Raw genomic sequence first — 27,857 nt, 5'->3', positions numbered from 1 at the left:
TAAAACTCTCCTCTGTCAGTTTAAAGCCATTCCCCCTTGTCCTGTCACTACATACCCTGGTAAAAAGTCCCTCTCCATATTTCTTGTAGGCCCCCTTTAGACACTGGGAGGCAGCTGAAGCCGGCTATAAGGTCTCCCCAGAGTCTCCTCTTCTCCAGGCTCAACAATCCCAGCTTGCGACCAAGAATAAAAAGACTCCTCTTCTGTCATCAATTGTGTAGCAGCTGATAGAGAATTATACTAAAAGTCACGCCATGTCACTCTTCCCCTTTGCTATATACACCAGGGAAAGTAGTTCTACTGCACAACTGTCGATCCTAAATACGCCATGCAGCAATAACAAAATCCTACCTTTTACTGCAATCTCCCTCTCTGTAACTGTTCAGCAAATTGTCAAGGGGAAATAAGACTATACTAAGAGCTGTGGTAAATATGTAGTGTGCATCATAAATGCACAAGGAAAGTGCAGTTAGACAACTCAAGATAGGTGTTAAAGACTCCGTTCAAGTTAAGTGCATGGGAAGATTGCTTTTCGTTTTTAAGATTCATAGTGAGAAACTTAAAAATGCAAATACCATGAAACAAATGAAGTGTAATTAAAAATATATCCAAGAAAACTTTTAGATGGCACTTTTTCCTTCTTAATACCTGCCTATGACTTCTATTAGCAATAAGGCAATTTTCCAGTTCCTTGGGGAAAATAAATGCTCCCAGACATTATTCAGGCCTATAATTTGTCACAGAAATGTTAAATGTGACATAACTTCTCACATTATTTTACCGAAGAGCTATAGTTAAAATGTCCACATTCAGCCATCCACATTGAAAAACTCTCCTTAGAGTCCGCAAGTATAAGAGGAAGAAAATAATGACAAATATTCAAACAGGGGTTTTCATGCCTTTACATATTACACTGCAAGTATTACATTTTTAATATATTAACATAATTACTGCTGAATAGTACTTTTAAAACTTTCTTTTTCCTCAAACATGCATACTAGTAATTAAAGTGCAATTAGCACTGAAGCAACAAGATCATACAGCTTGTTGGTTCTTTATATTACATTTCAACTCAATTGTTTACATTTTACTAACATGCTTGTGCATTCAGAATCAAAACACCTAAGAAGTAATTGGCAGTAAGAAATGCTGCCTTAAGTCTATTTCCATTTTACAGTAAAATGTTTAAAATCAGAGTTTAAAGTCAAATAATACATATAAGGAAGGCTATGGCTGGTGTTTAAGAAGTCCTTCAAAGTTAATCTCATTGCCCCATTTAAATTCTCCTTTTATGATACAGTCCACTATTTTCCTACTACTAATTTATTTTAAATTCTTTCAGACATGAATTGACATAACTGCGAAAATATTTGCCTTAATTAAAAAAAAAAGGAGAAAAAAATATACCCCACAAAAGACAAATACAGAAATGTTAGCTCATTTGAGAGAAACAAAATTGTAACAGGACGTGACAAGCCAGAAAGCCAATTTCCTACTTTAAAGACAACTGGGAAGCTAACACCTACATATTATCCAAAAAGACAAAATAAAGAGATATGTTTAACAGACATACAAAGGAGTCGAGAAGAATGTCTTACAAGAAAAAAGGCGTATTTATGGTAACAGAGCTACCCTAGCGCTCAGCCTCAGAGTTTCCTTTCCAGGAAATCCCTGAGCGCAATTTAGGAAGGCTTAAAGTCATCTATTCAAGGTAGTTGTGTTTATATATCTATTCTTACAACATCTGGTTATACTACATAGGTTTCTATTTTAACATTTCAAGACGTTGTTGATCTCTCCACAAATAGTGCTATTGCTTACCTTTGCGACAAGATTCTGATGTTGCCTTTATAGGCAAAAGATTGCCATTCTGTGGTGTAGTGAGGGTGCACCCATTGCAGAAACTAACAGCTACCAATTGTGACAGCTGAGCCCACTTTTGTGCTTTCACTTTCAGTGGAACAGCTAAAAAAAAAACAGCTAAAAAAAGCCCAAATGAACTACTCTAAAGGAACCCTTTGCAACAGCATCTCAAACCCTAACACAGTATTTCAAGTGTCTTTAGAACATGAAGGATTCTTTGGTAATGGCTTGCTGGGAACAAGGGACTGATGTTCTGAGCCCCCCTTCCTAGATTATTGCTTCTTTCCTAAAGCAGTCTCCCAAAGGAGCTTAACAGTTCTACAGGTATCTTTAGAAATCACTATGCATGTTTAACTATTCTTTTTAGGCATTAATTATATATATGAAAACAAATGGTTAATAACTAATAAAACAAACAAAAAACAACACAAAAAAGGTTTGAATCCTTTAAGGAAATATATATCCTTTAAGCAGCACAGTTGATATTCTAAATATTGATCACTTGCAGACAAAACAACCGAAAAGCAAATTAAAGTTTACTGGGTGGCAAGAAACGGACATTCTGAATCAATATATCACTCTGTTATGTTTAATCCCAATTGATTTGAATAGTCCAGCACATCGTCCAAGCTTGTCTTTACATCATATCGTAAAGTGTAAGGCAAATGGAAATTCATTAAGCTATGAATCCTTTCTAACTTAAATTCAGTAAGATTTAAATGGCTCATCCATAAATGGCAGCTCAAGTTCCCCATGTTTAAATTTTTTAATACAATCACCGAGTCATAGAATGGTTTGGGTTGGAATGGACTTTAAAGATCATCTAGTTCCAGCCCCTCCTTGCCACAGGCAGGGACATATTCCACTAGACCAAGTTGCTCAAAGCCCCATCCAACCCTGAACACTGCCAGGGACAGGGAACCCACAGCTTCCCTGGGCAACCTGTGCCAGTGCCTCACCACCCTCAGAGTAAGAAATTTCTTCCTAATCTCTCATCTAAATCTCCCTTCATTCAGTTTAAAACCATTCCCCCTTGTCTTATCACTATGTGCCCTTGGAAAAAGCCCCTCTCCAGATTTCCTGTAGGCCCCTTTCAGGTATTAGAAGGCTGCTAGGTCTCTCTGGAGCCTTCGCTGCTCTAGGCTGAATAAGCCCAGCTCTCTCAACCCATCTTTATAAGAGACATGCCCCAGCCCTCTGATCATCTTCAGGGCCTCCTCTGGACTCAGTCCAACAGGTCTGTGTCCCTATAGTGCTGGTGACCCCAGAGCTGTGCACAGTACTCCACGTGGTGTCTCACCAGAGCAGAGCAGAAGGGAATAATCACCTCCCTCAACTTGCTGTCCATTCTCCTTTTGATGCAGGCCAGCATACGGTTGGCTTTATAATAATATTTGTAACACCATCTATCATCCAAATCTATTCTCACAAGTAGTGTTGTCCTAACACAGAACAGCAGATGATGCTGCCACCACCAGTTCTGTCTCCTCCTCTGGCAATCTCAGCAACAGAGCCTGGACTTTCAGGAAGCCACAATCACGAGAGCATGTGAGCACCACTGAAATGTAGTAAGGGTCAGTGCCCATCACCTGCCAGCTGCTACAGAAATCCTCATCCCAGCTGTTAACTAATGAAGAGATTAAATCCTTTTATACAGGATAGCTGTAGCTGGTGAGGTTTTAAATGACAGGAGACACAGATAACACAAAGCTCTTCAAGTGGTAATAAGAGACCACTAAAATGCACATCAGGAATGTTTACACACTGAATTGCTGCAGCTGATAAACAAGTGCCATTTTTATTTAGCTCCTGGTCAGAGAAAATTTAGCTTTTCCAATTCACTCAAATGCAAATCCAGAAATGCAACAAGCCAATTTTACAACTAATTGCCTTCTTGGGATCCAGCTTCAAATCAGTTTTCATATTCAGAGCACCTAATAAACAATACTGAAGTCCAACATGGAATATGTTATAATACTTGAAAACACTGCTGGTGTAATTCTGCAGTAAAATAGTATAAAACACTGTGTGGAGAAGTATCTTATGCAGCATACTGGGGGGTAAGGGGAGGGACACGACAAAAATAACCCAAACCAAAGAAACAAACACCACATTGCCTCCTTCTTCGAAACGTACCAAAGCTGACTCCATTGGAGCAGCAGCATGAACATCCATGGATATAAAAGCAGGGTCTGATGTGGACATTCTTCTGAAGGCCAACTTCTTTTTCTGCCCCTTTTGAGCAGCGTTGACAGTGGGTCTGGAAGCCCACAGGAAAGCTATGTCAAAAAGAGCTTATGGGGCTTGCTTGGTGGCCTCTGCAACTTGGCAATGGCCAATAAGAATGCTGCATAGCATCACACTGGCATGGTCACCAAGTGGTCTTTCTGTGCTGTGTTATCTGCTTTTTCATGTTATTCAAACAGCTTACTGTGCTGTGCTTGATACATAAAGATGAGGTAATTGATACATGGCACAGGAGTTTAACTCCTGGTATGTGCTAAATGCCAAATAAATTACCAAACACTTTCTAGTGCATGGGGATGCACTCATGGTACCAACTACTATACTTGTGAATGCATGTTTGTCAGCAAAACTGACTGGAAAGACTCAGTCTTCAACTGAATGGCGAGCCAATTCTCACTGTCAGAAGCATCTAGTAACCGATTTATTTTGTTGTTAGTCTGATATTAAATCCATTTGTTGGTGTTAGAGATATAAATGATCATGATACTGTAATAGGATGCAGTACTCTAAAACTCTAGATGAACTAACACATTCTCATTCCAATGCATTAAACACACAAAGCCTACCCAAAATGTGCCATTCAGATTGGCCTTCAATCTTCATAGACATGTGCTTAAAATGCATGAAGTGTGAAATTCTAGACCAGCAAGTCCCTGAAGCTTTTAGGCAATTTCTTCAAGAATGCCTTCACAAGGTAAAACAGGCAATAGTTCATGCATCAACAAAACCAGTCTTATCTGCTTATGATGGCAATGCACCCCAGAGCCAAGTAATCATCGTGGTCACTAAATGACAGAATAAAGAAAACTGAAGTAAAATAAGAATTGTTCTCCTTGTTGAAAAGAAAGTAATAAGAAAAATATATAGGCACACTTCTTTTTCTCAAGGAAATCTCAATTTACTCTTTAATGAACGGTGGATTAAAACAGCTGCCCTTATTTTTCCTTTAAAATTATACAAATTGTTATAAAGAAAAAAACACCAAAACCAAGCAAAAAACAAGAAAAACCACAACACAACAAAAAAATACCACCCAAACCCAAACCCATTCTAGAATATAGAACATACATTAGAACGTATATTCTATGTATATATAAAATACATAGTATATATAATATATATAAGAACATATATAGAATATATATTAGAACATATATTAGAACATACTTGTATTTTCAAAACTCAGTCTTTGTACCATGCTTTTCCTGACCACAAAATTCGCTGAATTGAAAAAGCTGCTTTGGACTTTGAATCAGTCCCCTTTAAACTCGATGCTTAGCAAAACCTTTAAATAAATAAATCTACAGCATTAAGCTGCATTTGCTGTATTTAGAGAGACTGCTCCTATTTAAAGTATCTTCTTTTTAAAGCTGGATCCCACTTGCCATATTTATTTTCAACCAGGAAGCTATATTCCATTCGTTTTTCAGCAAACACAAATGAACTATAGTGACTTCTGTTTGGCACATTAACATTTCTCTTGAGCTGTATTTCTAATCCATAGTTCTCTTCTCAGCTTGAAGTGGCTGAAAACTAAAATACTGACCCTTGGATTGCTCCATAGGTCTCATTTGACAAAAATAAATGAGGAGTAATCCTGTGGAAGGAATCTATATTAATAATAATATTGAGAATACAATTGTGTTAAAGAGTAAATATTTCATAGCATTCAATTGAACCCCCATGAACATTACAAGTCTTCAAAAGCTGAAGAATTTTGAAGGTTTCCCCCACAACTTCTTTAGGCTTTTCTTTTAACCTTAAGAAAGTTAGCCAAGTCCTACGTAGTCTGCATGAATACAAATAAATGGTTACATTTCAAACAAAAGAAATGCATTCCTATTGAAAGAAAAAGTACTTTAGTGGTATTAATTCACTGAAATGCCAAATGTCACTGTAACATATGGCAAGAGAGTTTCAGTCTGAGATCTGTTGGGTATTTAAATCTAACAACCACAAAAACCAGCCTCTGAGATAAATATTGTGCCATATACAGGAAGTATAGAATTACATTTAAGGTGAATCATGTTTCCCAGTGTCAGTATATTTTTAAATCTTATTCTTAGGAAACAAAGTAAGACATGGACATACTGAAATATATTTCATCATGACAGGACACAGAGTGGCCCATTATCAAAATACAGCCTTCTCTTCTTAAATATCAGAGGAACTGCTAACTATAAAGAGTGCAAGAGATTAATGAAACTAAACCTAGAAATAAATGCTGACATATGATACGCTCCTAGCACTGTATCTAATTTAGCATTGTGAAAACAGAACTGCTATGCTCTTCTTCAAGCTCTCTGAATATGAATGAAATGCTTGATGCTGTGGGAATATTTGCATTTTATGATTCAATTAAGAACATAATTAATCAAAATTACATTCAAGAGAGACTCCTCTTCCTGTGGTTTACACACAACCTCATTGCTTAGGAGCACCCATACGAATAAATAGACTAAGGTTCAGAGATCTTTCCATCTTCTATACATCGATTCCTACTAATTTTAAAACAAATCCAAGCATTCTCTTCTGGGTTTTGCACAGTCCTCATCATCAGCCTTTTTAATCACTCAGCAACATGAATCTGGTCACTGTTTTAGCTTTAACTGCTAATATATAGCTGAACACATATGGTCTGGTTATAGAAACATCTTGTATTGCTGACTTGCTTCTAACATTGAGCTTTTTTGTGTGCCCTTTTACCATCTTTTTGTCTTTTCCTTGGTTTGTAAACACTAGGATAGTGATCATCACCTTTCTTATCTTTGTAACACACAAAACACATTGAGACCTGATCTGCAACTGGTACCTTTTTTTGCAATATATAAACAAGAGCATAAAAAGCACTATGGGTCATTTTCATGGTCACACTCATACAGGAACGATCCTAAGATAGCCTGATCTGCTCATAAAGCAAGCCTGGGGGGGGGGAAGCAGCCCACACCACACGTCCTATATAGACTGAATTATTAACTGAAGGTATACCTATTTTACAAGCCATTCACAGAAACCTAAAAACCAAGTAAGACTTCAAAGAACCCAAGATCCCCATTTGAACTGCAAGAGCGGATTAGATACAAGCAGAGATAATTGATGTCACCTTACACTACAATCCCATAACGAGAAGGTTGGGAGTTTCTTTAATGTTTTCAGGCTTTACAAAGAAACATATCATATAATGATCAGGACCTTGCTAGAAGGAACTACTGCTTCTGTACAAGTTAAAATGAGCATAGAAACAGAACAAAAATCCTTAATTCAAGTGTGCTTATTTAGGTTAATTGTGACAAAAATAACTCAGAAGAACAGGAAGAATAATTTTGATTTGGAAATTCCATTTCCAAGATAGAAAATTATGTTAATATGCAGAATCATTTAAATAATTTAAACACTTAAAATGCAAAGAGTTTTGCTCCTAGCTTTTAGCTACATATTTCTGGACAGTTTTCATTATGTGAAAATATTCATTGCTTTTCCTTTCCATCCCTTACAGAATTTCAGTATGCTTTGTAGCTCAACTATTCAAATTTCCCACAGGTCATAAAATCTACTTTTTAAACACCCCTACTGACAGACTTCAAGACGAGAATGAGATTTAGATTACTTGCATCACTTTCTGTCAATTACCCACCTATTACTTATTCACTTGAGGTATCCAAGTGTTACAGCAATACGTTAGTAATTTCTACATGAATTCCCATGCATTGTTTTTCAGTTGTCACCAGGACAAATAACAGTATTATCACTTTAATCAGTAGATCTCAAAGGTCTTTTTGCAGGAGGGAAAATACTTAGCAGTTACCACTGCTTTTTGCAATTCATTACTTTCTCACAAAGAATCAGCTTGTTGAAGCTGTTCACTAAACAGGACTGATTTTCCAGGTTCCCAATCTGGACTTCTTAAGACTGGTGTGAAGAGAGCCTGTTAGGAGACTTTTTTAAAAACAGATGATATCTTAAAACTCTGCCAATATTCTGAAGTTCAGAAAGTCTTCAGAAAACAAAAGAACCTAAATGAACTGCTGTAACGAAGCCAATTTCATTAACACTTTGCTCCATAAATTTCCCTGCCCATGGCAGGGGGGTGGAACTAGATGACCTTAAGGTCTTTTCCAATCCTACCTATTCTATGATTCTATAAATAATTTAAAAAAAACAAAATTTTTCATTCTGGTATGAAAGATTAAACTCAGCATTCCTCCTGGTGTGTGAATGCAGGATACCATCTATCCCCAATAAACACCTCAACCTTGTGTTGTAGATGAAAGAACAAAGACAGAGAAGCCTTACAATAACAGCAGAGATTGGAGAAGGCAGACACGGGGTCTTCTTCCATCTCAGTTAGGCTACATCACCTCCTGTGGGGTGCACTCACATAAACACACAAATGAACACTTGCAGGTTGCATTTTCACATTAACGAACACAGTCACGTACCCATGAAAACTTCTGGCACAGCTATTTTAAGTGCATTAAAAGAAAAGACCATGCTACAGCTGCTCTCTGGTCTGCACATCATGGAATAACTTCAAGTAAAATTCTCAGTGCTATGAACCTTTCTCGCTCTGAACAGGTGCTTCAGATAAGACTTCAAGGGGATCCAACCCCTCTCAGCACCCCAACAACAGCCTCCATTTCAAGTATTACACACATACAAATTTAATATTTCTACCCCTTCCCCTCAAAAACCCAAACACCTTATCTCAGTTACCCCTTTAAAGAGGATACCCTGACAATGGATTGCTACAATGTCCTCATGAAGTGGACCTGATGAAGAAGTGGGTATCCGGAGGAAGCTTTTTGAGGGGTGACAGAAGTGTACCCAAGTGATTTTACAAGGAGCTTTTTTTGTGTATATTAAAGGCTAACAGTGTTGCTAGGCAGAAAGGAGTTGATAAGTTGCACCCATACACTTCCAACATGCAGGAAGTACTACTTAGTGCTTAAACAGCAACAACAAAACTTACTTCGCTTACAAAATCAACAGGTAGGGTAAGGTGCAGTACAGAGCCGCAGCAACTGAACATAGCTATATCTGCCAAAGAGAGCAGAGCCAGTATCAATAGCACGAGAGCTAGAATGATTTTGCTGAAGTTTTCAGTGCAGCTAAAAGCCTTGTGACAATGATTAGGAGGAAAAGGCTGGCTAGGAAAAGCAAGTTACACAGGCAAAAATGTCAAAAGGGCACCAGTTAAAGAGAGCTATTAACACCATTTCAGGAACTTCAGAAACAGAGGTTTGACCTGCTTGCAGTCACACATGATAGATCAACTACTCCTACCCAAACCTCACACAGTCTACTAGCCAAAGCAACTGCTTCAGGAATTCAGCCTTTCACATAAAAATGGTTATCTCCCAGCTATATAAAGTGACTAAGAAAAAAACAGCTCTGTGAAGGCAGGGCACTAGCATTATGCCAGAACTAGATTAAAAACTCTTTCAAGCAAGGGCTGAACCTTATTGGGAATTTATTCAGGATGGTTCCAGACTCTGTTATCTACTGAAGAGCAGTGTATAGGCACCCATATAACCCAAATAAAAACAACAGTAGGACAGGAAGGATTTACACCAGGTGCTAATATCTCTTCACAGGACATAAAAACACCGACACATAAATTCTGAAGAAAGCTGACCCTCAGCTAGACTTTAACAGCAGAACATCCAAACGACTCACAAATGGGTCATGTAGCTAAAGTAAGATTTCAATTCATGTAAACATCTTCAGGAAAAAAAAAACAGAGAAGGAAAAAAAAAAAGCACTCCTTAAAAAAGTTAAGGTGCCGAGGCCTACCTATGAGAAAAACACTTACAAGCACAACACCATTTAAAACACTTACTAAACTTACCTAGAATGAAGAAATTCTTCTTCAAGAATGGAAATTCAGCTTTTCTTCTTATAAAATGATGTCCTAAATCCACACCTCACCACACCAAAAGCCTTCTCCCTGAATTTACCTTGCATCTTCACTCACCTTCCCTCCTTCATTCCTGTCCTTCGAGTGCGGCCACCTGCCAGCAATGTCCTGCTTGGGCAGCCCCAGCTGTAGGTGGGGCACCAAATCAGACCTCCTCATTGTGAAGTTCCACGGCAGCTGCACCTCTCCCACTAAAAACTTGCCTTTCTCACCACCTGCACAACACTCCCTTTTCAAGAGATGCACAGGAATTGCAGATCCTTGAGGCTTTTTTCCTTCTGGCATGGGAAATTAGCACCTCATCTTTCTATGTGTTTTTGTTTGTCTCTTCACAGTAGTACAACCGGCGTTGTGATAGAGCTAAAACAAGCAGAAAGTAATGGAAAGAGAAACCCCATTCTCTCAATTCAGTATTAAGAAGCTTTGGATTACCAGATGGATGATGCTGTACTGAAGAAAATACATGGCTCACAGCCTCCAAAGGTCAAAAGGTGAAAATACTGACTAATTCCTTGCACTTCTTGTACTAAAGCTATTTGCTGGTTTTCTGCAACAGCTGATCTGGCATTGCCTTTGAAAGACAAAAGGGCCAAGAAACAGATGGTACACATGTCCAATGACTCTGTATTCAGACAAAATAGGAGTCAGGTGTTCACAACTAAAGGAGGAACAAATCACCAAAACACTAGGAAAACATTATGCAGCAATCCTTCAAATATAAAAGATTAAAACCAAAATGTTTACAAAGAAAACAGTGAATAGAGTAAAAAAGTAAAAAACTGCATTTTACTTCTCCGATTCACTCTCTAAAAGCAGAAATAAAAAAATACTTTTTGAATTCTGTTGCATGCAATAAATATTGAGATTCAAAAATGGAAAGTTACATTCTTACAGGCCCATCGGCTGGAGGGAGTAAATGACGTTCCTGATTCATTTGCCAAGGGAACTGGTGACAAAGGTCCCTTTGAAAGAGCTTTGAGTTATCTGTCTGACCAATTTTCTCCAAAAAGAAAGCTGTATGTAAAATTTTTTCTTTAGAGAAACATGAAAAGAATCTGCTTAGGCAGTCACCAATATTTATGACCCATGAGTTTGTTGGAATCCTGACAAAATAGGCACTTTTCTACCAGCCAAGCTTTGAAGACTTATTTGTAGCAAGACCACACTGGCTAATAGGTCTCTTATGAGCTATAGGATTGGCCAAATAAGGAATCTATCAAGGAAAACCAGCTATTATTATACAGGTTCACAAGTCCAGAGTTCTGGGAAAGCTTGTCTCAAGTTGAAAGCCTTTAATACATTTACAGAGTGGGCAAATACTTCCCTTGAAGAATGAATATTTCAAAATCACTACAACAAGTGCAACTGGAAGATACAAAATTCTATGCTTCATACTATTCTATGATTCTATAAAATAAAAGTCTCATGATAACAAGCCACCCTCCGAGCACTGATAGTCAAACATAAGACAAGGGGAGAAACAAGGTCGGGAAAATACATGAGCAAGTGTAAGAAGACTAAGCTAGTCAGACAGGAAAAACACATGTGATTTGTGATAGAAAACAAAGCTCATCTAGGTGCTTAGAGAGTAAGGTAGCCAGAACTGCCATATTTGCAACATCGTATTAGAAAATGAGGGATTTTCAGGGTTTACTGACAGTGGCATCCAGCTTCCATCTGCCCAAATTAAGTCAAACTAATATTGCTGCATGATGCAGCAAAGTGAAGAAAGCTGGAAGCAAGATGAAGACAGTTATTAAACATGAAAAAATAGAAGTTTTGAAAAGAAATCTCTCATCATCTTATCTAACTGTTGTGCTGCAAGAGGTGCACATTAAGAATTAGAAGACTGTTCCTTTCTCCCTGCTCTGGAAAGCCTTAAAGGATGGTATTACACTATCAGGATATAGAAGTATGAATAAATGGTACTGATTCTGGGTAACTGAAAAAATCATGGAACTCCATGATGCTTTGCTTGGTTATTACATTTCTGGGGACAATTTTGTGTCAGATTTTTAGGCAAGACAGAAAAAAATGTTTTATATGACAGGAAGAATCCATGGCACAGGTTAAAGCAATCACACCCTTATTTTCATGTAAAATATGTTCCTGAAGCTGGTAGGAAACTCCTGTTTCCTTACTGAGAAAGCAAAAATAAACACTTCTTGAGCAAAGGCAGGAGAAAGGCAAAGCTTTTCATGAAACAAAGAGCAATCACGGAGCTACAGATGCCTCAATGGGCCTGAAAACTTAAGGCACAGCTACCAGAACTTGTTCTAGAAATGCAGGTAACAAATAATGTGGCAGCAATTTCCCTTTAAAGCAGTAATTCCCAGAATAGATGGAGGTCTGTGGCCACCTACAAAACACAGGGCCATCAAATTTGTTAACTGAAAGCACTTAGAGGCCCTGCCCCACAAAGACTGTATGCTCCCCAGGTGTCTGCAATACCGGGCTGAAGCCTCTGTCCCTTGCCTCATTTACCACCCTGCATGCTGACCTACAAGAGAAATCAGTTTGGCAAACACCAAATTATACACTCACATGGCTCACGTGGAAAACTGAAGCGTATCTGTCTGGTGAAATCTCAGCTATTTGCTGAGATCTGTCAATGCAGCTGACATGCAACTGGATGCTACCATGAAAGTGGTGAAAGTGTGATGGAGGGGAATAAGACCCTGCTGTTCTGTGGTCAGAGATGTTTCCTCTGGAAATTCTTTGAACACTCTTCGGTTTGGGTTTTACCTTGAAAGTTCGCAGGATCTATGATATTTTACCTGAGGAATATCATTTAGCTACTAGAGTAGAACGAGACTCACCCTTGTTAAACAGTTTAGATAATGATTTGAACTAAAAATCAGTAGGAGTAATAGTGAAACAAAGAAGCCAAGCACATCAGCAAAGTTGATCAGCAGGATGCTATTTAAATTTTGAGAAATAAGATTCACAGCTAGCAAGTTGCAAACAAATACTTTACACATTTTTGTGTAAACTAAATTATCTTTTACTGTTTATTTATTTAAGAGAGAGGTAAGAGATAAGAGAAAGCAGAAGCTAAGATACTAGGAACATGATTGCCATCTTAAGACTTATTGTATAATTAAAACTAACTTCCTAGAATGAAAGTTTGCAATTACAGACAGGATGAGCACCAAAGAAATGTGTATCATTCGCAGTATGAATGAGAACAGCCCATTCAGTATTTCATACATATAGTATGCTAACTGGTCTAAATTATACATTAGTAAGCTTGATTGTGGATCTGTTGATCCTTGAAAAAAAGCAGAGAATTAGGTTTCTATCAAGTATATGGAGGTTCACTGAGCTTACGTAGTATGCAGGCTCTAGATACAAGGTCAGCATAGGCTACCAAATGTTTCAAATATATATGGTTTTCAGATTTCAATTCTGAAATAGAAAACTCCAGAGAGATTCCCAAAAGGGATTATTTTGAAAAAGACTTGAAATAACATTGTTGAAACATCACAGGCTTCTCTTCTACACCAGCTCCTTCAGATTTTAATATACTTTGCGTATCTGCCTTTTTCAGTAAGTTTAACCAATGGCATCTCTTTGAATCCTGAGAAAATACTAGATCCCAATACAAGTTCTAAAAATAAAATAATTCAGTGGCTATCAATAAGCTTGGCACTTATGAACAGCCAAAGAGGATTGTGGATTATAAACTCTCATATTTTAAATCAAAATACAGTTTCTCTGCATGGAATTTCCCAACACACATATACCTCCCTTTACCAACACAAATTGTACTTGTAAGTACAGTCAGTGCCAGTGATTTCAATACTCCTTCTTACCCTGATGAATAACAAAATTAACGCAGGTCCATGTTATGAATTCAGAACTACTTCATGGCTTTATGATGTTTATTACCAAGTAACTCCAGCCAAGTGATATATGTTTTCCATCCCTGAGCTGGCAATATAAAAAGTAAGAAAATATTTAATGTAGTATCTCAGTTCAGGCAGTGCTGTTCAACAGTGTCTAGGGCCTGCAGTCATCCAAAGCCCTGTTTTCACTCTTCAAAATCTTTTTTCCTAGAGCAAACGTAGCAAATACAAGTTAATTTTACTGCAACTCAATCAAAGATGGTCAACCATAAGCCAAGTGCAAAGGATGTCACACTAATAAAACTGGCATATGTTTTTATTTTGACATAACTGTGCATGTTACAAAGCATGAACTAGTGGTAAGACACCCCTCTTTGGTCAGTGAAAAGCAGAACTTTGTTACAGGGGTTCTTCCCGCAGCAGCTCTTTATTAAATTCATACACCTGATGAATAGAACACCTTCCCTGCTCAACTGGGAAATGGCTTTACCAAGTGCCCCCAAGCATTTCTGTTGGGTTTGGTTTGGGATTTTGGATTTTTTTTATTTGTTTTTTCGTAGTTGACTTTCAAATCAGACAAATTTTAACTAACAACATCAGTGGGGAGACCCTCGCCTCCAACAACCTGAGCCTTAGCTTCAGTGTTGGTGATTAAATTCGCAAGTCAAACAAGGTAAATGCGGCAGGAGGAAACGGATATCTTTACTTCACCTTCTATTCCAAACTGATTATGGTGGTGGCCACATTTTGTTTTTAAATCACTAATGCATCCGCCCAAATAATCAATTTGACATCTAAACTTGGGAAATGTTTCACAGAGCCTAATAGGCCAAGGGGACAATTGAGGGGGAATACACAAACTAACATCAGTACTTCCACACACTGGCAATTTGCCTGTTCTTTACAAACCCAATGTGTCCTTTGTTTATTAAGATGGACAAAACATTCCCTACTTGGTCAGCCAAAGACGTTGGCAAGACACAGACATTTATTTTAACAACCTTAAATTCAAGGGCAATCCAAAGAGAAAGAAGCAGGAGAACAAACTACAGAGCATTAAAAAATCCATCATACTGACAGAGCTCTCTTCTCCAAGGAACCAAGACAAAATTTGCAACACAAGGTACTGAAGTCCAGCCTGCTCCCAGATATCTGCATCATTTAGAACTTGCAATAAGACAGATTTCCTGTTTACTTACATACTAATTTCATTCATTCATTTGTTCATTTAAACAGCTTTTAGCTGGATTAAAAAAATGACCTGGCTTGCTTTGAGAAAACACACTGGCTAGATTATATATTCTTATCCTGATTACAGCTATTGTTATTATTTATATTAAGTCACTTTTTGTCTTCCATTGCTTTTCATTGAGAAACTTCCTTATTTTCTTAGCCAGGCACAAGGGAATCAGAAGTCACAGTTAACAAAGAAAATCTTTAAAAGCAATTGTAGCTTCTTAGCGTTAAACGCAGACAGGGGGGTTTGATGGGGGATTATTGTTGGCTGGATTGGTTTTAGTGGGGGTTTTTTGGTTGGTTGGTGGGTGTTTTGTGTTTGCTTGGGGGTTTTTTGGTTGTTTTTTGGTTGTTTTGTTGTTGTTTTTTTTCTCAGAAAATCAAACCTTTTCCAGAAAAGAACCAATTATTCCCTTGGATTACATCAAGCTATTTCTGTGGTTGGGGATATGGGGGGCTGGCAATCTTTTTCTAGTCTTTTTTTTTCAGACAGTACAGTCCATTCTACTTGCTTTATTATTTCAGCAATGAGGCAGTGCTGGTTGCTTCAAACCCGATAAAAGCTCCTTTTAGGTGAACATCTGAATTCAGGCAACCCACGTGCTTGCACACACTCCCCTTACTGCAGCCTTTCAGTATTTAAAGAGGGTCTTCAAGAAAGATGGGTAGAGACTTTTTAGTAGGGCTTGTTGCAACAGGACATGGGATAATGGTTTTAAACTAAAAGAGGGTAGATTCAGACTTCAAGGAAGAAATTTTTTGCGATGAGGATGGTGAAACAGGTTGCCCAGGAAGGTGGCAGATGCCTCATCCCTGGGAACACTCAAGGTCAGGCTGGATGAGGCTCTGAGCAACCTGATCTTACGTTCCTGCTCGTTGCACAGGACTACATGACCTTTAAAGGTTACTTCCAACCCAAACAGTTCTGTGACTCTATGATTCTTTACATCTTCTTACTACTCATATAAAATAGTTGATCTGTGGAAAATGGCATGAAAGATAAGGCACACAATAGGTGCACAGACCTACTCAAACTTAAATATAGAATTTTTTGATAGGTGAAGAAGGTAGCTTTTAAATTGTTTTTTCCTCTCAGATTTTCCCACTGAGAATTCTGCCAGTAGTTTCCGTCCTGGCCAACTACTCTCTTGAGCATATACTCATTTCTGATAGTTCCTTAACACGAATAAAATTGTGGCCACATCAGCGTACTGCAATTCAGCCTGTTGACAGTGTTGTTACTCCGTTCATTTCCCTCCAGCTTTGTGGCAATGTAAGTCTAGGTCATGTACTTTGCTATTGGAACAGCATCTCCTGCTAGAACACAGCTTTCAGATGTTCACTTTTGAGTTAAGTCCCAGTTTGAAATCTAGATCATGAAGACAGATACAGTCATCAAAAGTTTTTATCCTCAAACACTAACAGGGTCCCCTTAAAGTACGCAATGGCTGTATACACAGTTTACATCACTTGTAGCAAAGTTTTAATAGAAGTCCTGTGTAATAGATTACTTGGGCTACAAGCAGCAAACAGTCAAGTTGGAACAGAAATATTGAATGGGACTAAAGAACAAAAAATAAAGTATAAACCAAAGAAGATCTATATTGAGCAAAGGGAAAACACTTAGAGGAGCCCTACTAGATATGCTAGTGTTAGGCAAGAACAGAAATTTTGAAGGTAAAGAAAGAGTGAATGAGACACATCCTAGGATTAAAAAAAGCAGCAATATAGACAGGCAAAATATAAGCATCTTCATCAGTGTAGCAGAAAAGACAACTGTGAGGGAATGGGCTGGAAGCACATTAAAGTACAAAATACGCAGACTGCACCAGTTTCACTTACATCTTAAATAGAAAAAACCACAAAATGATATAAAAAGAGATTAAAGAGAAATACAGACAGGACTTCAAAAAGACATTTTCTGAATTAAAAATACATACAGCAGCTTCCATGTAAGATACAGACTTTGAAAAATAAGAGAAATAAAACCCTCCATCCATTTTGGGTCAAGCAGTATGATGGATTACAGAAGAAGAACTACTAGCCACTATAAATCAACACTGTAATGCACTTTAATGCGTCTTTTCTCTTTATGTGTATCTCACGTGAATGTCGGCAGGATAAAAGCAGAGGTTAGGGAGCGGAAAAGGTGTATTTTATCACTGTGTTTCTGTCCAAGGAATACTGCAACTTCTGTAACAAGGACTCTGCGCATATTCGCCATGAAGGGATATGAAGAGAGCTTTTACTTTATTACCTGAAACAGCATGTTTCCCCCAAACAACAGATTACCTTAAATAATACTCCTTTAAAATTGCTTAATGTAACCCTTGGAAAAGATGTATTTCAGGGATTCTTAACTCCAGCTACACTGCTGCTTTAAGTAGTTGATTGTCACTATATATGCTCTCAGTGAAAAGATCTATTCTTACCCTAATGAGATGTTTTCATCAAGTATATTTAATAACATATATACAGACTGATACAAAATAGACAGGTCAGTCATCAGAGCACTTCACCATGAAAGAAGAAACTTCTTCTCAGTGAGGGTGACGGAACACTGGAACAGGCTGCCCAGGGAGGTTGTGGAGTCTCCTTCCCTGGAGACATTCAAAGCCCGCCTGGACACATTCCTGTGTAACGTTATCTAGGTGTTCCTGCTCTGGCAGGGGGATTGGACTAGATGATCTTTTGAGGTCCCTTCCAATCTCTAGCATACTGTGTGTGTGTGTGTGTGTGTGTGTGAAAGATGGAAGAGTACAGTCACGAAGGAAGTGGGAAGGGATCAGCCATTCCTTGGTAAACCATTAAGCACCACTGGTGTTTCATAAGGAGACAATTGTAGCTTCAAAGGGATGAATGCTGCTAAATGTGGGCAGAAGAGTGCAAAGACTGAGGAGTGCTATCTCCTGAATAAATTCAAATGCCAGATGATTCAAGAGGAAGGCCTGCTTCTCACTACAGCTCCTAAAGGATACTGGAAAGCAAATACGTAAGCAATAGAAAGCAAGTACAGAAAGCAAGTAATATGCAAGTAAAGGCTGATGTAGAAAGATAAAATCCCTATAATGATGCATTTTGGGACAGCATCCACAGCAAGTTAACAGAGGGTTTATCTGGGACACTATTCAGGCTTAATCCAGTGTAAAAAGCAAAGTATTCTTCCAGGTGTTTTGTTTATGCCTGTTATTAAAACAAAGGTTGCAACTCTACTGGTCAGCTTGGGTACTGAAGATAAATACTTCTCAAGGTATCTTACCTAAACCTGAATTTGAAGTCATGGTGAAAAAGCAGCTGATTGAACCTTCTAACCACAGAGTCCCTTCTGCATTTTTCATCATGCTTACAGATTTCTTCCCAAGGATCTAATACGAAAAAGAGGCAGACCAAGAAAAATTTTGATGACCCTTCAGCAAATCATAATGGAAATACCTTTCTGATACCGTTTGCTCAACAAACACATAGTACCACTGACTACATGCTATAGTTCTCATAGCTGAACTAGAAAGGTTTAAAAACTGTCAAGAGCAAGTTCTCAGATTGCAACATGTGAAAACAAATCCTGTATCTTTTCCACAATGAAGAAGGCGTACATCATGGGTAGAATTAAGGAAACATGAAGGATATTATGTCGTATTTTTTTTGGTGCTTTCTTGAGAGCAAATGATCCCCAGCTCCCACTTAGACTGGAAATAGGCTGGGGTTTGTCCTTTCACATTAGATTAGAAAATATTTGCTTCTCTAACAGTAGATATAATCAGAGAAAAGGTGTAAAATTTTACAAAACTTAAAAGGGACTTAGAAAATGTGAAGTACAAATGATCGATTTTCTAGTAAGCACTATTCGACTTCATACTCTCTTTGTAAGCATGTTTCTATGCTTACAATCCTGTATTTGTGCAGGGTTCTGTCTTTGCACCATTCACTTGGAATCACAGAATCACAGAACAGTTAGGGTTGGAAAGCACCTTAAGATCATCCAGTTCCAACCCCCCTGCCATGGGCAAGGACACCTCACTCTAAACCATGTCACCTAAGCCTCTGTCCAACCTGGCCTTGAACACCACCAGGATGGAGCATTCACAGCTTCCCTGGGCAACCCATTCCAGTGCCTCACCACCCTCACAGTAAAGAACTTCTTCCTTATATCCAATCTAAACCTTCCCTGTTTAAGTTTGAACCCATTACCCCTTGTCCTACCACTACCAGTCCATAAGGAAGAGTCCCTCCCCAGCATCCTTATAGGCCCCCTAAACCAATGCAAGGCAGTTTTCTTTTGCTATCTTCATATATCTCTTTATTTTATGCAAGATATTTCAAATGAGGTTATTTGCTGCTTTGCAGCAGTCTTCAAAGGTTTTCTTGCCATTCAAATGAAACACAATCTTTTGCCACAACTAATTGTATTTACTGATTGCTTTGGGGCTGCTGAAGCAGAGGTAGGAACATTAGTATCCCTTGTGCCCCCACCCAGACAGCAACAACACAATTATCACAAAATGATCCATTAATACCAAATGTATCTTCTTTATTAAGTTTATTTTAATTTTCTTGTCTTTCTCTTAGGCAATAGTATGTGGCCAACACCATAAGAAGAAAAATTAAAACAGTAACAGCTGCATATATAGCTGTGTACATCTGAAACAGCAGAAAATACTATTTTGTGATTAAGTACAGCACATAACACAATGTCTTAATATGCTTCACCATACACATTGTGATATCAGTATTTATTTACTGCGAGAAGAAAATGCCTGTAACAAACTCTACCCTGCTCAAGTTTTTCAATAGGATTTATCTGATTACCTTCCAATACAATCCTTGGAATGCTAGATGGAGGCGCAGTGCTTTATTTAGAATGCTGTGCAGTGTATCACTTACACTGCTTATCCTGTAGGAGATTTCCTCATTCTGATTCTAAGGAGAAAATGTCAGAAAACCTTGTCATAAGGCTGAGTTAAATGTAGTGCTCCTAGGATTCACCTGATGGAAGATATGTCTTTGTACATATTAAATACAACTTCCAATCTATTCCCTAGCCTAATTAATTGATCTAATCTAATTGATCTAATTGATTTTTTCTACTACTTACTTAAAACAAGCAGTTTATGAAATAATCTATGATGATCCCTCTCTGAGGCATCACAGAGTGAAAACATTCTCTTAAGCCTTCTCTTCCATCAAGCTGTATTTTGAACTTCACTGGACTTGTCACAGATGTTAAGGGGTACAGAAAAAAGGAATCTCCAATATATCAAAGGAGAAATTCTTGGTAATTTACATACAGCAAACTGCTGAGGCAGTTGCTGTTTGAAAAAGATGTTGTGATTGCTATTTCTAATTACAGCATTTGTAAATAGATTACCATTCGTCTAACCTTCTTTAAAGCATATATTTGAGGATAATTGCCACTACACAACAAATGTATTTAACTTGTGAAAGTAGACGGAGTCTTCTAAAGGTAATGCAAATGCTAGCTATTGAAAACACTACAATAAAAGAAACTAATACTGGCTCCTGTGATCTGGTACGTTCTGTGAAATTACTGAAAGAACGTAACAGTCTGAGGATAAGCCATTCCATGATGTTGAAAGTCTGAAATAATTTGTCTGCGACACAAAGGATCATGAATATGGAAGTTACCAAAGAACAGATTAACTGATCATATCCTGAGAGAGGTGAACAGACTTTCTGGATTGGATATTGCTTACTGCAGATAAGGCAAAACATTAATCTAGATAGAAAGAGGGAGATGCAGACTCCCTATGTATTAAATTGCTGAAATATGCATTTCTTGTTTTACTTTATTTACTTTCGTGCCCTCTTGCAGATCACAGGAAAGAGATGAAAACAAATTCCCTATGATTTCACCTAAACATCTTGAGGGCTCAACATGTACTCCCACTTGTGCTACCTAGTCACTTGGACCTTTTTTACTGGTACTTTCATTAATTTTTTATACATTACTGACCAAGGCCACCTTCAGGACTCAGTAACTTTGTTCCGTTAAACTGCATGCACTGACTTTATCGACAGTTCTGCCACCTGACATCAGTATTTCACAGGCATTGAAATAACTTTGATTCAGCTTCTGCAGTAGTATTTTAACGGTAGTGTCTCATCTGCTTTAACTGAAAATAAAAGGAGACTCTAAAGCAAGAAGGAAAAATATTTCAAACCAACTAACATATGAAAGAAGACTGCTGACCTCCCAAAGAAATGAGGTTTGTCCCTGCTGCCTGCCTGTCTGTTAATTCCTTCCATCAATAGCTATTGAACCTCTTACCTTACAGAAAATCTCTCTGCTACACCAACTGCAAATATTTTGTGAGAATCGAAGCATGAAAATAAAATGACCCAAATGAAGAGTGCAGCTCTGCTGTTTGGTCTCTGCTGCCAGACAGCATGCATGTAACTGGAACCAGATACAACACATCCTTCTTGCTGTGCTGGTTAACTCCAGCACAAAACTCTCCTACTGTAGAGATAGTAGCAGAATAAAATGGACTTGTAGGACACAGATCTACAGATAACTTGGTTTTGCTGTTACTGCATCTCCCAGATCAACTTACACTAAAGAAGGTATTCTTTTCTATTACTGTCTTCCCATCTTCCTTTTGGTACGTAATATATTTGATGATATACTTTAAAAGAAGCTAACAGGTATAAGTGACTGCATTTATAACACTACATAGAAAGTACTACATTAGAATATATGCTTGAAGTGTCCACTAATGCAGCACATTGCTCAAGAAGCTGAAGACATTTTGAGAAGCAGCCAAAGCTCGTTACTCATTCTGTGAACTGTGATTTGCATCTTCTTATACACAACCCCCTCTCCCTTCTTCTTCCCTTTCCCTTTTATTGGAAAGCAAGACGTAGATATCCCTATTACACATTTCTGTATTCAAAAGAATGCACATTCTGGCAATCTTATGCTGAGGATCAGTTCCCTAAACACTCAGCCCAAATTATTTGCATTTAAGAGGAAAAAAATCAAAGAGCTTATTAGTATGCACAGAATTAACACATTTGTCCCCATTCAGAAAACAAACACATTATTTGTTATCACCTACTTCAATATTGCTCTAAAACCTAGTTCTGTAAAAACACATCTGCATTAGGTAGTTTTGCTGAGATTTATAAGCAGGCCAGCTGAGCCTCTGAATAATGAAACTGCTCAGACTGTAGTGAAGGAACTGGGTCCCAACACACAACCTCACACTTTATTGTTCATGTTTAACATTAAAATACCATAGAACTCTAAGGAAGACCATAAACTGCTAAGAAAAGTTCCATTCATCGTTCTAACTCATTCGTTTTTCTGAAGAACTATTTCCCTCTGTTGATTAAAATCTGAGATCATGTTACAGATACAGACTGTCTCTATCGTTCTCTTTCCAAAAACTTCTAACTGTACCCTCCCAGTCAATACCAGACAGGCACAGGCTACCAATGCTGCAAACCACCACTTCTTTTCCAACCTTTAGTTTCTGAGTGAGTTGGAAATGTTTTTATCACTGTAGAAACATTTTCACTATGCATACTGGGAGATGAGATGCTATAATAGATCGTATCTAGTGAGGTCTTTTCCCACCACCATCACTAGCGTACTCATCTTCAGAACATCTTTTTGAGGCAGGAAAGGGTCACCTTCTATAATAAAGGTGCTGAAACAGGAAAACTAAGTAACCCGTGTGAACAATGTATCCTAGCCCACTTCCCTGCGAACAGCTGATGAGATGGTGGTATCAGAGTCAACATGCGACCTGTCATTTCTACTCATGACAAAGGTAAACAGCACCACATTATATTTCTTGAGACAGTTACTTATTCTAAACAAAACAGTATCACCAGCAGTTACAAGGCACCCATCTTAGAAACATGATGTCCATCTTCTGCGGGGAAATAGCATGTTCGTGTGGCACACAACACCAACATATGTCAGTTTAGATACCATTTATCATCAGTCTTTTGACACTTTATCAGCATATTTAATCATCTGCCATGAATTAACATTTTGAAAACCAGGCCTGGTATTCTACATACCAGGAGACAAGACCACAAATGAAACAAATGAGGTTTGAGCCCAAGCAGTATTTATTCACTATTCTCTTCTTGTCTTCACTGCTGTGCCAGTGACCAGAAAGAAAAGTCTTCAGAACATTTTACACCTGTTAAGGGTCAAACCAGAATAGATGTTCCAGCATTATCAGAGAAGGAGATACCTAGTGTGTGTAGCTATTGGCTGGGCACTGGATAAAACAGAAACCCTAGGGGACTTTCCTAGCACATCCTATTCTTCACAGGGGGACACAGCATTGCAATACACAAAAGTCATTTTCTGCCCTTGCAGCACTTACTTCATTGTTATCTACTATTATGCACTAGAAGTCTTAAGCCAGTAAAATCATAGGCTTAAAGTACAGTAACAGAAGCAAATTATTTGTATGTCTTTTCCTAATATTTGCTGCTACTTGCTCCATGATTGATTTCAAGTAGAATGTCTGCTTATTAACAGGGATTACACAGTTCTCTGCATATACTGGCCTCAAACCTATTCTATTTTTCTTGCTGACTTAAACAGGAGCAGGATTAGATCTCTGATGGAAGCTTTACTGCATAGGAAGCATTGATTTGAGAGATTAGCAATACGCTGTTGTGGCAAAAGACATCCTTCATCACAGCTAAGTAAAGCAGGTTACAAGATGGTCTGTTGAGATGCCTTACCTGTTTTCATCAGCCTGTGTCATTTTTTCCAAAGTATAGTTGATTACATAGCCTCTCATTTTATCAGTAAACCGGAACAGCATTAAGTAAGTAATTTGTTTGTGACATGGAGTATTCCAAGGACAAGTAAGAAAGATGTTTTCCTTACTTGGAAGTCGGTATTGTTAAAGGCATACAGTCATGATTTAGTGTACACCATGACACCAATGTAACACTGGCATGAAGAAAACTTAAACCCAGCTTCTGGGTTCCACTGCTAGAAGGACCATCCCCTGCACTGAGATATGAGCAGCATTAGAACATAGCAGAAACAGTAGTATAAGAAGCATACAAATTTGAATGAAACTTTGCTCATTGTTAAGGGATATCCGCATACTTTTCAGAAACAGCTTCAGCTCCTTCCTTGATCCTTTTTAATCTGTGTCTGCTTAGGGGCTACATAAATAATTTCACGGGGTCCACACAGACATCTACTAAATTCTACCTAATCAGCTTTTCCATTTTCTTAATGAAACAGGAAAATAACTATCTTAATAAAACAGGAAATTAACAGGTCAGTGTTCAGAATCTTTCTGTGGTCTTTGCGTTCCCACAATCAGCACATTTCATGGTCTCACTCTGCAGTGAATTGAATGGAAATGTGAAGCAGTTATTGATCTCACACTGCCTCAGTTCTACAGAATCTGGGCATCTGATGCCTGGTCACATCTCACAGGGGTGTCGATCTGTGGAGTAGCTTGAGTTGTTTAATACGAATGAGCAATTACTCACAGCCTATACATTCAGCCACACTCTAGTGAGCTTGTCTCTCTGCTTCTGTGTCAAACTTGGTTTCTCTAGAAACGTATAATCATTTTTAAGCCTTTATACTGTGAACAGTTAAGCAGTTAGTAAAATCTGTTTACATGAATCGCTTAAGTGTAGTCATTTCTATAATTTCTCCATGTATTTAAATGAACTTAGGCTAAAGATTCAATTAGCTACACTGTAGCCCTAGCTGGTCCCACAGAGCTCCAGATTTTTATTATAAATGTGTATTTTATGCAAATTAGATCACATTCCACAAGTCGAAACTTGCATTTTTTATTTAGTCCCGCCAAAGTATGCAAATTTAAGAGGTTCTATTAAATTCTGAATAAAAATAGTGTTGAAACAATATCCCTGATGCATTTGTAATTATCCAGTGCTTAACTAAATCCTCTAGACAAATGATATTTTAGCAGCTGTGGTATTTTAAGCACTTGCAAAAATTGTGCTTTGAGATTTTAAATTCTGGAATTTGCATATGGTTTCGATTGTTGTTTAGCTGCTTGCAGTTGTACATGTTGAGAAAAACTACTTTATTCCATGGACAACAAAAGATCTGTAGGTGGAGGTTATGGCTTTTCCTAGATGAATTGGTATCATGGAAAAAGCTGATAAATTTTCTACTCTGTCTAAAGCAGACCAGAAGAGAGGCTTTTACACACAAAAGACTGTGTGACGAAGTAGTCTAATGAATTAAATTACCTCCACCTACAACCTTTGTCTAATTTATGTCCACGTACCACCATCAACTTAATAACAGTACTACTTATACTTTATGACTGATAAAGCAGCTGCTTCATCTACATCACTCTCCCAACAGCCATCCTATACCCTCAGCCTCAAATCTGAGCAAAATTAGAGATACCATCTGAAAGCAGAACAGCCCCACCAAGGCTGTGGCCTGTTGCCTTGCAGTTGGGAGGTTTTCAGTGAACTCTGTTTTAGTCAGCGTGGGTTTTTAAGATCCGTTTGTTAGTATTTGTGTAAATTATACTTTCCAGTATTAAACTGTCAAGATTTCTTCTCTGCTCAACTAAATTTATTAAACTGTCAAAGACATGATACATTAAATCACAGTGAAAAACAAATCCCTTATTTTACCTGCAATTGAGCATGGGGCATTCAGATTTTAACCCAACTCTTACTGCACATTAATGCTAATGTTTTTCTCAATATGAAAAACACACATTCTGTAAGTGAACAAATCCAGTGCTAGCCCTCACTTCAAGGGGACAGGAAATAGCAACATCAAGTGCAGTAGAGAAGCTCTGGTATAGTCTTTTAAGTTGTGACAGATTTCTGTAATCTTCACCCTCTTAGGAAGCTTTGTCCTTTACTGAACTTAATTCTCCACAACTCACTAGAAAGCCTAACTTGAGAAGATTTGGCACATAACCTATAAAAAACGTTTGAAACACGCTGTTTGTTGCAGAATAGTACACTTTAAATAAAATCCATATTTCCGTTTACATGTATATCTCATTCTTTTACAATATCTGGAAATAAAATATTGAAATAAAGTTTAAAATATCACAAGACATATTACATTTCTAACACATCCATTCCTCCCAAAAGCATTAAATCAGATAAGAAAAGCTGTTACATAGCCATATTGGAGTGCTATTTCTCATAAATTTTATCATTTTTATTAGAACTTTTAGGAAGCAAATTGAAATGTGTATTTCTCTATATGGGCCAAAATACATTCACTTTTTTCTTCTCTCAGAAATATTCATCAAAACCACTCATTTTGAAAAGACCGGCTGGAAAACAATCACATTTTACTCACGTTCTTGTATTCAAGATGTGTGAACCTGCAAGTACCATATCCTGGGCTGCATCAAAAGCAGCATGACCAGCAGGTCGAAGGAGGTGATCCTGCCCCTCTACTCTGCTCTCCTGAGACCCCACTTGCAGCACTGTGTACAGTTACGATGTCCTCAACATAAGGACATGGAGCTGTTGGAGCAAGTCCAGAGGAGGCCACAAGGGCTGGAGCACCTCCCGTATGAAGACAGGCTGAGAAAGTTGGGGCTGTTCAGCCTGGAGAAGAGAAGGCTGCGTGGAGACCTCATAGCAGCCTTCCAGTATCTGAAGGGGGCCTATAGGGATGCTGGGGAGGGACTCTTTGTTAGAGACTGCAGTGATAGGACAAGGGGTGATGGGTTTAAACTTAAACTTATTCTATGATTCTAAATAGGGGAAGTTTAGGTCAGATAAAAGGAAGAAGTTCTTTGCTGTGAGGGTGGTGAGGCACTGGAATGGGTTGACCAAAGAAGAGTTGAATGCTCCATCCCTGGCAGTGTTAAAGGCCAGGCTGGACAGAGCCTTGGGCAACATGATCTAGGAGTGAGGCCTCCCTGCCCATGGCAGAGGGGTTGGAACTTGATGATCTTGAGGTCTTTTCCAACCCTAAGCATTCTATCATTCTATCTCAAATCAAATGAATCAATCTTTATCTAAATTAATTCAAATTAATTCAGCACCTTTTACTGCCACTGTCTGTTTCTTTGTTAGTACAGGTGGGTCTACTCTTTACTGTGGCTGAAGAAAATCTGAAAGCAGCTGTTGTAATTTAAAGCTGTCATGATATGCACGCTTCCCACTTGACACTGTATTCCTAGAAGTCTTCATTCATATGCTAGAGTTCTGACTTACAAGCGACACGCTCTTTGCAACCTACTCCGGAATGCCTGTGGTCACTATTGGCACCTATTTGCAAACCTTGCTTTGGTTTCCCCTCAGCACCATCGAGCCTCTGATGAAACAAAATGGTTGCTGATAGCTCTCTGCAACAGTACACTGAGCTTTGTACTTGAAAGTATGCTTCAACTGAAGTAGGGGATAAAAAACAACTTCTCTGATCCCACGCAATAGAAAACTTTCTGTGATCAAAAGGATTAAGGCACACTGAGAAAAGGCTCTATTACGACAGATCTGATGTTTTGATTAGATTTTCTAACCTCTTGCAGTGAAACCAGTTTTCTGTAAATCTAGTGCTGTTCTTTAGAGAAATTATCTCCATGTAAATTCGCACTACAATAAATATTGGTTTTAAGGTGTCAAATTAGAAGGCTGCGTATGCTACCAGTAATTGCAAAAAATGACTCCTTGCAGAAAGACAGTTCATTATACAAAGTGTAATGATGCGAGAATGGAAGGGAAAGAAAAAGCTTTGTCAAGATCTAAGAGCTTCTTAATTCCAAATG

General features: G+C 38.1%; 1 protein-coding gene across 9 annotated transcripts in view; it reads right to left on the bottom strand.

Annotated features, from left to right (window-relative positions):
• Positions 1-27,857, bottom strand: part of EPHA6 (EPH receptor A6) — a 471,056-nt gene that overhangs the window by 376,020 nt on the left and 67,179 nt on the right. For 2 of the 9 annotated variants that reach the window (XM_062624013.1, XM_062624017.1), the window contains exon 1: positions 9,959-10,238. The exons of the other annotated variants lie outside the window; for them this stretch is intronic. The gene's annotated coding sequence lies outside the window, so the exon portion shown is untranslated. Of the gene's footprint in view, positions 1-9,958; positions 10,239-27,857 lie in introns of those variants that run through there. 9 annotated transcript variants of the gene reach the window in all.

This window comes from Pezoporus occidentalis, unplaced genomic scaffold, assembly GCF_034315485.1.
Source record: "Pezoporus occidentalis ecotype Australia unplaced genomic scaffold, CSIRO_AGI_Poc_V1 ctg26, whole genome shotgun sequence".
NCBI classification, from domain to species: Eukaryota; Metazoa; Chordata; class Aves; order Psittaciformes; family Psittacidae; genus Pezoporus; species Pezoporus occidentalis.
The sequence above is the reverse complement of the archived record's forward strand: the minus strand, read 5'-3'. Positions and strand labels throughout refer to the sequence as shown.